This window comes from Pteropus alecto, unplaced genomic scaffold, assembly GCF_000325575.1.
Source record: "Pteropus alecto unplaced genomic scaffold, ASM32557v1 scaffold143, whole genome shotgun sequence".
NCBI classification, from domain to species: domain Eukaryota; kingdom Metazoa; phylum Chordata; class Mammalia; order Chiroptera; family Pteropodidae; genus Pteropus; species Pteropus alecto.
This window is the reverse complement of record NW_006434828.1, coordinates 636,838-645,166: the sequence shown is the minus strand read 5'-3', so window position 1 is coordinate 645,166 and position 8,329 is coordinate 636,838. Positions and strand designations below refer to the sequence as shown.

The 8,329-nt window shown below is 55.4% G+C and overlaps 1 pseudogene; it reads right to left on the bottom strand.

Moving 5' to 3' along the window:
* Positions 1–1,179: 1,179 nt before the first annotated feature.
* LOC112478340 lies at positions 1,180–1,295 on the bottom strand (annotated as a pseudogene).
* Between the last annotated feature and the right edge of the window lie 7,034 nt (positions 1,296–8,329).

Sequence of the window (8,329 nt, the reverse complement as noted above, 5' to 3'; positions counted from 1 at the left end):
ACGCGTTGGGAAACTTAGTTCATCAATAAGCACCGACGTTGACACACCAGACGCTTTTCTAGTCACTGGAGAGAGAGCCTTAAATAAAAGAGACAGAAGGTCTGCCCTGGAAGACGACGGCCTCGGCGAACGCTGTGACACATCACGCCCCGACAATGCCCGGGGGACGTCCTGGGGCTCCCGCTCGCCGTGCTTCCTCGGCCTGCGACGCTGGAGCTTAAACGTGTGGACTGCCGCGCCTGAGCGTGTACTTCCTCGCCCCTGCCCATTATCTGGTGGCGCCCCCTCCTCACCGTGACCCTGGGAGTGGCTAGGAGATATCCCATTTGCACTTGGGGACCCTCTTTGGGGACCTGGATGCTTCCCGGGCCCTCACTGCTCCCCCAGTCCCTTCTGCTGGCCCCTGCGGCCCCTTCCCGGGGGGGCTGTCTCTTCTGGGAGCACAGCTGGGGCTGCTTTGGGGAGGAGCAGGGATGGACGAAGCCCTCTCCTCCTCTGACTCCCGGGTCTGGCTGCTTCATGATGAGAGCCCCTTTCTGTTTGGGCTCCAACTCTCGTTTTCACAGGATTTCGGCTGTTGTCCCTGGGCTAGATCAGGGTCACCTGGGCTGGGCGCAGTCTGTCATCTTCCGATGACTAAGTCTTGTTCCTGACTGAAGCTGCCTCCTGCTTCTCTTCTGGGAAATTTCTCTCCCAAGAGGCTGCTCCATCGATCGCTTGTCAAACGGTCCCATCGGCTTTCCCGACAACCCTGTCCGGCCCCCATGCTGGTGGCGAATTTGGCTTTTCCTCACCCCACACCCCGTCCCCGTGCCAGTCTCCTGCCCTCTGAGTAATCGAGATTCTTCTCCTCCCCAGACTAGCTGGGACGGTGGCCAGCTGCTGTTCCCACGTCACCTCGGTGATCCTAAATGACATTGTCATTTATAAGACAGTCACCACGCGGGACCGTGGGCAAGTCCCAGAGGCTTAAATGTAATAGAACACGCCCTTAAACTTGCAGATTGGGGAGAGCGGGGAGCCTTGCCTTCCGTTCTTAGAGCAGAAGAATTTCTACATGGGAGGCAGACTGATTTCTGTCTAGCACCCTCCTGGTCTCCTTGCTGAACTCGAATCCACAGCATAGAGAAAGGCCTTGCAGATTTTTTTATTATTGTTATTATTTATTATGATTATTTATGCCTACAGCACCTGGTCTTCCTAGGTGGTCTCCCATCCAAGTACTGGCCAGGCCCGACCCTGCTTAGCTTTCGAGATCAGACATCGGGCTCGTTCAGGGTGGCATGGCCATAGACCACGGACCGTGGCTCCACTGGGGCACGAACCCAGGACCTTCTGCGTGTAAAGCAGACGTGCTCCCCGCTCCACTATGGAGCCACGTCCAGGTCTTGCACATTTGAAGGGCCTTTGAGAAGAGCGGAGGTGGTCTCGCCTCACTCAAAGCCCGCGGGTCGATGCCTCCCTCCAGGGGCCTGTCCCGGGCCCCTCCTGGACCGCAAGGATGAGGGCAGTTGGGAGGTTAGAATCGCTCACCTGTTAGTACCTGTTGTCGGTCACACTGTCCTTTCTACTGCCCCTCACTCTGCCGTCCTTCCCCCGAGGGCAGGGTGCTCGTCTCTGCCTCTGCTGCAAGCGGAAGCTGGAGATGGAAAGCTGTCCAGGGCTGGATGGCAGAGCCGGGCGGGTCTCCTCATGGCGGGCCGGCCTCTTGGTCCTCCGTGCTCCTTGTCTTCCTTGCTTAGGGTCAGGGGCTGGGAGAAACGGGCCAGATGTTGGCTCATGTGGCGTCTTAAAGATTTTAATTACACTTAAAACCGTACATTTCACAACAAAACCGAGTTTGGACAATCGGGTTACTCTGGGTCCCCGGGGACCCGGCATCTGGCCGCTCCCTCCAGACGGGGCCTGTTCCCTCTGGTTCACACAGCTTGGCCCGCTGCGGCCGCTTCCCCGTCCAGCGTTCAGGCTCTGCCTTCGCTGTAACGGCTTTGAACAGCCTGAGTTATTTATAGAGCTCGCATTCATTTCCTCCTGGCTGCTCAGGGTTTGGCCCCAGTGAGAACTCTGTTCCCAGCGAGCAGGAAGGGCGAGGGACTCTGCTCATCTGTGCAGGAGAAAAGAGGAAAGGACGAGCGAAGGTCGCCGGCCGCCCGCCTCGTCGTCGTGGGCTCGAGCCAGGAAGCCTCTGGCGGTTGTGGCTGGTGGCAGAGGGGACGGCTTGGTGCTCCTTGGACCAGGAGCTGACTGTCCCGGATACTATTTTCTGTCGTGCAGAGGAAGGAAGCCGCCTCCTGTCGTCACAGAGGTGCTGGGATGGGCTTGTCACAGCTCTGGAGTCAGGTGACGAAGGGGGCCCTGGGGTCTGCTGGGAGACCCGCAGAGGAAGACGAGGGACGGGGAGGGGACGGCTGACACCGGACCGGGGGTCGGGAGGCCCAGGGCTGAATCAGCTTTGACGGGGGGCCCTGCTCAGCTGTGCAACGGGACGGTCCAGAGACGGTGACTGTGGACGGCCCCGACAGCTCGTGTGGGTGACACCGGAGTCAGCCGTGAAGGGGGTCGGCAAAGAGGGTAGGAAGCAAGAGGCAGGTACGCAGCGAACGGGAGTGGCGGTGGCAGTGGAGGCCGCTCCTGGGGGCCAGCCACAGCAAAGGGCGGGAACAGTGCCTAGAGTTTACGTTCAAGTTTGATTTTTAAAAACAGCATTTTCTACTTTTCCTGTACACATTAGTTCCTCAGCCAGTCAACACCTGCTTATGAAGCGTCCACTCGGGCCCAGGCATTCTGCTAGGTGCTGGGCGCAGAGGCACAAGGTTGACGAAGTCACATTTTCATGAGAAGGCGGGGACACAGACGACCCCGCAAGGGGGTGCGGGAAGCCCGTGGGGGCTGGGGAGCTAGGGCCCCGCCCCGCCCCTCCCCTCTGGGTGTCACTGGCTTTCTCTTCTCTCATCTGAAGGTGAAGTGGCTCCGCTGACCAGCCCCCGACCTGGCCGCGGAACCGTGGGCTGCATCACTGCACCAAAAAGTCCGCCTCTCTCTCCTTCCTGCCGCCGAGCCTCAGCAGGGCCGGCCACCCTGGGCGGGACAAGTCAGGCACCTTCTAGGCCTCGTAGCACCCATGGAGGCTGAGCTGGACCGAGGCCTGTCCCCCGACCCGGCCATCTCCCCACTCCCCGACCTGGCGACCTGGCGACCTGCTCTGTCTCCCTCTATCATCCCCTGAGGGACACCTGGCCACGCTGATGCCGGGGTCTGGATTTAAATCTAATCCGGGTGTTAGCTGTGAGGCCAGCAGTGGGCATAGCTGGTGCTTCTTTATCTGTGGGACCGGGTCACACCGGTGCCTGCTTCCCGGGGTGGCAGCCGAGCAGGCTGACGCGGGGTCCGTGCGGAGACGCTGTCTGGCATCTCTGGCCGATTGTGCGTGTGGTAATGCTCCCTCTCCTCTGGCCACCGTCTCCGTGTGTCCCCTCTGGAGGGAGGCTGTGGAGAGCAGGCGAGCAGCAGCCCGGATGCTGGCGACCCTCCAGCCCCGACACACACCGCAGACTCCGCGCTGAGGCCTCGCCGTGAGCCTCCCGGCCTGGGTCCTGTCAACGCATCAGAAGCTGTTCCTAAATACGGACGATAAAGGCTGCTCGAGCACCTAACTCTCACGGGGGACTCGCGGCTGCGGAACACGGGCGCTCAGGGAGGTGACACCACCCACTGTGACCCCCACCGCCACCCAGCAAAGCTCCCATTCTTCTGGGACCCCAGGTTCCTGCCTCAGAAGATGGGGGGCTGCCCACTCTTCCGCCTGTACAACACTCCTCCCCGTCTTTCTTTTTCTCTTGCAGGACAGAGAAAACGAAGGCGTCCTGCCTTTTGACGTTACGCCTCGTTCCCCTTTTGAAATACCAAGCTTTTTGCCATTTTTGCTTTTAGCCAAAATTCTGTGCAAAGGTCACAAAATGTTACAGGACTCTGAATATCCCCCAAGACAGTTTTGGGATCGATGCCATAAGTAGAATCCAGTCCTTGCTTCCAAACTAATGTGTAGATTTTTTTTTTTGGTAGGTTTTTTTTTTTTTTTACCCCAGGCTCCATATCTGCTTATATTCACATTTTCTCCCCTGCCCCCGCACACTCCTTTCTTTTAAGTTTCGTTTTTAGAATAGGTGCCTCAGAATGTCAATGTCATAGCAATGTGTTATTATTCACGAACACCCTGCCCCCCTAAAAAAAGTTCACTCCTTGGGTTGACTATGTGTGCTCCCGAAACAAGGACACTTAAAAATACCATGTTATATGTCAAAAAATGCTCATCGGTGCTTATATCTCTGAAAATTGCAATGTAAACTAAAGCAGCTGAGAAAGGATAGTTCCCCATAGCGGAGGAGTGTAGAGTCACCGCGAGGCGGTGCGGAGCGGTCGCTCATCGCGGGTGAAATGGGCAGGATGCCCAAGCGATGGCAGCTCCGCCCCCGAGCTCGTCACGCTCCGCCTCCTTCACGGTCAACAACACAGCCATTCGTCGGGCACGCACCGCGTGCCGGCCCAGTGCGAAGAGTTTCCTTGCACCTTTCTCGCTGGCCACCATGACCTGAGCAGCGTTACTTCTCAGGTGGAGGTGTTTGAGCCGAAGGTCAACGTCAGGGAGGGGTGGGAGGGACGCACGTGTCTGGCAGAGGTTTGGGTTACGGGACAGTAAAACCTGCTCCACCTGGAGATTCTGCGACCCACTTATCGCTCGCGTGCACGGATCTCATTCATCTTCTCTCCAGGGGCAGAATTCTAGTCACTTCTTCCTGGACCCCTCTTTGTCACAGTCCTGGCAGCAAAGTCACTCTCAGTCCAGTGAAATCGTAGGACGTATCTGGAGAGTCAGCCAAAGTTCATGGGCCAAGACTTTCCTTCTTTCTTTAATTATTTTAAAAAAACCTAAACAATTCAGAAGATCTAAAATGGGTAGAGAGTAAATGTTAGTTCCCCTCCACTGGCCCCAGTCCCTCTCATCCCTGGTCCCCTCCCCGAGGGACCGTCACCGTAGCCTGTTCCTTGTGTCACCTAGTCCAGGTGTATAAAGTGCATTCTCAGAACGAACACCTCTCTCTTCCCGGTAAACCCAGTACTGTGCATGGTTTTGTTTCCCTTCTCTGCTGTTTAATGCCACATCCTGGAGCTCATTTCACATCCGGACATAGCAAGTTACTTCCTTCTTTTCTAAAACGCTGCCTAGATACCATTTTATGAGCACTAACTTAAATATTGATTTAAGTATATTTAGATTGTTTACAATTTTTCGGAATACAAACAATGCTCCGATGAATATGCGTGGACATGCGGTGGATTGTTTTAACACGTGGGCATCGGTGCAATAAATTCTTGAAAGTGAAATTGTCAAAGGTCACGCTAATTTTAAAACTTGGCAGATCTTTCCAGAGCGCTTCCTGTGGAGGTTAGTTACGTAGTTGAACCCCGCGATGGTATTCGAATGAGGCTCCAGACTCTTCACACTCCAGTTCAGATGTGTGGTTATGGGTCGGGAAGAACACAGGTCGGTCCCAGGGGTGCAAACCAGGGCAGCTCACGCCCCCGCCACGAAGCTAGGGTTCCAACGCTGTGACAACGCCACTCGCCTGAGCAGCCCCCCGCGGCTTTTCCGTGAAGTTGGAGTTAGACGGCGTTTGGCACCGGAGCTGTGACGCTCCGTGGCCGTGCCTGCTCACACCGGCCGTGCCTCCTCTTTCCCACGTGGGGCTCTGCTCTGGGGGCGATGGAAACCCAGAGTGCCTCCAGAAGCAGAGAACAGGCTCGAGGAAGTGGCTCTGCCTCCGAAGGGGTCTGCGGCATCTGCTCTCCCCCCGTGGGAGCACGGGCTGGAGAAGGGCCAGCAACGTGCACAGGCGACAGGCGTGTCCCCTCTGAGAGCCGGACAGATGCAGGGAGTCAGGTGTCTATCCCGTCTTCAGAACACTTCCCTGCTGTCACAGGACAGCAGCAGGGGCCGGGAAGTGTACGTTTCAAATGTTCATATCAGCCTTTTGAAGAGAAGGGCAAGTTGAATTCTAATGAAATCATATTCAGAATGAAATTATCAGATGAGTGAATTTCTGCCTGGTTTCTTGCAGATTCCATCTTAATGTTATAAAAAATAGCTTCTAAATAGTTTTTTTTTAAATAAAAAGTCATCGAATGGCTTCCAGAAGTCAACATTTTTATATCGCAATTTTTAAATAATAGATTAAGACATTGAGATTGTCCTTGTTGAGTCAAGAAAAGAAGGTGATGAAATAAAATAATGTATAATTCTAATAAATACTTCAATCAACGTAGAAGTGTATGAAATATGAAATTCCCCAATCTTTTGTTCCCACCCTCAGCCTCGTCCCATCAAAGCGTCCCTTACACCCTTTAAGCTTGAGTGACTTGCCTTAAAGCTCCTTTTCATTCTTTACTCCATCTCGGGCGGTGGCGTGCGGATAAGTCATCATTCGGCCGCGACTTGCAGTACCTGCCAGTTTCTGGGGTGTAAATGCTCCCGCCATGCTCCGCTGTAAGCTACCGACAGTCTGACCACCAGCTTGCAAAATTTCGTGCGTATTTGATGACCTCCCGTCGTGGGTACACGGCCTGGCCCAGGCCCGCGCAGCATATCTCAAGGCTCGCTCGGTGCCAGGCGCGAAGTGGGCTATCGATACACAAGAGGACAGCTGGCAGCGAGGTCGTGTAACGAGGCACAGAGTTCCTCTGGCAAGTCCTCCCTCCCGGCTTGGGTTTAAGAACTAGACTTTGGGTCTCGCGGGAGGGTTTCTCTCATCTGCATCATGCACGCTGACCTTGCCTTTCAGACATGCGTCAGAAACCTCCCTGAGTGGATCCGAGAGCTCCAGTTTGGGGTGATGCCAGGGACAACTTTCTAGAAGTATCTGTGCTATTTTTATTTGCTGGATATCAAAGAGAGACGCACGCCCCTTGACATCTGTAGATATTTGTAAACATCACGAAGTCTTCCTTTGAAGTTGGGCCCTTGTCCGTGTCCTGTGATCAACAAAACGGAGTTTTGTTGAGAAGTAAACAAAGTATTTCTCGCTATATTCTTTGTTTTTTTTTTTCTTTGGAAACAGCTCACTCTTTGGAACCGGACACCGAAGACCCTTTTTTGTCAGCATGTCCTTCCCTCCGAGAATCCACATTAGCCATATTTCTGGGTTAAATTAAACTTTCTACTCACCCAGTATTTTCAGCCCCCAGAAGAATAAACAACAACCGCGGGAAACAGATACATCTGCAGCTTTGTGAAAGAATAACATTCCTTCCCCTCCCAGCCCGGGAGAGGGCCCGGGGGGTCCCCACGGCCCCCAGAAGGATGCCAGATGCGAGGGAGGTTCCTCTCTTTGGCTGGTCTTTCAAGTCGGGTGCGGGATTCCTGGAGCTTGAGTCATCTCTCCCGACTCCAGGCGGACGCGAGGCCAGGGCCTCCCGGGGAAGGGGAGAAATGAGCAAGAGGCCGAACCCCTGGTCCTGGGGCTCGAGGGGGGCTCGGTCACCGTCCTTCTGCTCCAGACCTCTGTCCACTATTGTTTCGACACGGGAGCCATTGTTTTCAAAGTGAGGCTAAAGGACGCGGGACCACATATAGAAGCAGCGATGCAGAACCCGGGGCTGGCGGGAGACCCGGCAGGAGGGGACAGCAGGAGGGGACAGCATCTGTCCCTCTTCTTTCTTCAGACGTCCCGGGCTGAGGGCCAGCTGAGAACAGGACATGGGCCTCAGGGGCACAGCTTCCACTGTGGTGACCCTCCTCAGCAGGGTCACCAGACCACCCAGCGCGTCCAGAAACACAACTCCCAGCGGAGAACGGAGGAAATTCTGGCTCCGATTTCCTGAATGCAAATATTCCCTTTTGATGAAAAGAGCCCATTTCAAGGACGAATCTCCGTCATTCTGAGTTGTGAGCCAATTACTGTTCCTCGTGGTCAGCAGACCGCAGCTCTGCCCGTGTGTCTCAGAGCCACGTGCAATTTAGGGCGCGGACATGGACGTCACCACATGCGGCTTCGCGTCGCCAGGTGAAGCTTTCCATAGCCTCGCACGGGGGTTTTAGGGGTTTTGAGGGTTTGCTTCCAGTTCGCGAACTGCCCGAAAGGCGAGAAAAGGCTGCAACGTCAGAGCCACTGCCTGCTGAGGTCGACACGAGCGACAAAAACGAGCGTCTGGCATCGCCACCCAGGCTTCCGTCTCGGGCCTCGTGTCCCTCAGTGCGGCAGGACCCGAAGCCTGGGGACGTGGGCGCAGGCTCTGTCACTCGACGTTGGACATGGGCAAGCGGGTCTCTTTACCT